Below are 1,198 nucleotides of genomic sequence, written 5' to 3' on the forward strand. Positions count from 1 at the left end.
TATGTTAGGCGGGGGGAGGGGGGGGGCAGAGGTCATCTAACGGTACATGTAGTACTGTTAATATTACTACACACTTACTTTTATTGAATCATAACAACATTTTGAGTTGGTACTGTTATCTTGAGGCACTGCAACACAAATGTAAATATTAATCTATAACCGGAACAAGAAATTAGGCTTGAGCACAAAATCCAAGGTTGAGCATGAGAGCGGTTTCATAAATATGGGCCCATGGTATGTGTTTTCGTCAGAAATTGAAGACACAACAAAAAAAGAGTACATCTAGGCAGGATCAAATATGTGTGTTCCTGAAATATTGTTCTATTAAGAGTTGAATTCTGGTCAAGCGACACAGGTCTTGCGCAGTGTCGAACCAATGCACAAATTGAAACAAAAACAGCAGCACATTTGAGTTTCACAAATATATATGCAGTTATCACCCTTCGACCTGGTCGAACCCATACATTTAAATTTGACCACTGTTGACGGTTAATTTCATTTTGCTAAGCACTAATTAAAAAATAAAATTGAACTCACGTCTTAATTTCCGTCCGCGTGATCGCCCGTCCTTTTTTCGACAGACCCGATAAAACGTTTTAGGATTCCCACCGCGTTTTGGATTCTCCAATCGTTACTTGACTCATATATTGTACAGCGTAGACTGAATCCGTATTTGTTTTGCAAATAGCCAACACTATTAAAGCTTCTACAGATTAAAGTTTTCATGAAACCGAAGCCAAAGCAATCGGGAACCGTCGGCACTTTCCGTAAACGCCCATTTTCTCGTTTACGGAAAGTGCCGACGGTTCCCGATTGAAGCGAAAGGTGAAGCATCAGCAGGAAGCCTTATACGAAAAACGTGGAAAGGGATAAAACATAGCTTGGTACTATATTAACGTGAAATTCTTATACTCGTAGTATGACACAAGTGCTATGATGATGTAACCTTGTTACTAATAGTCTTTGAATCTCGTTGCTTTTTACCGGCGCGACCTATTGATAACTGGCGTTTCCTTGTTATTACAAGTGTACTGACCTTGATGTTATACTGACGTGACCTTGTTACTACTAGTTACTGACCTTAGTGTTTTACTGACGTGACCTTGTTACTAGTAGTGTACTGACCTTGGTGTTGTACTGACGTAACCTTGTCACTACTAGTTACTGACCTTGGTGTTGTACTGACGTGACGTTGTTA

The sequence above is a fragment of the Mizuhopecten yessoensis genome, unplaced genomic scaffold (assembly GCF_002113885.1).
Source record: "Mizuhopecten yessoensis strain PY_sf001 unplaced genomic scaffold, ASM211388v2 scaffold8777, whole genome shotgun sequence".
Lineage (NCBI taxonomy): Eukaryota > Metazoa > Mollusca > Bivalvia > Pectinida > Pectinidae > Mizuhopecten > Mizuhopecten yessoensis.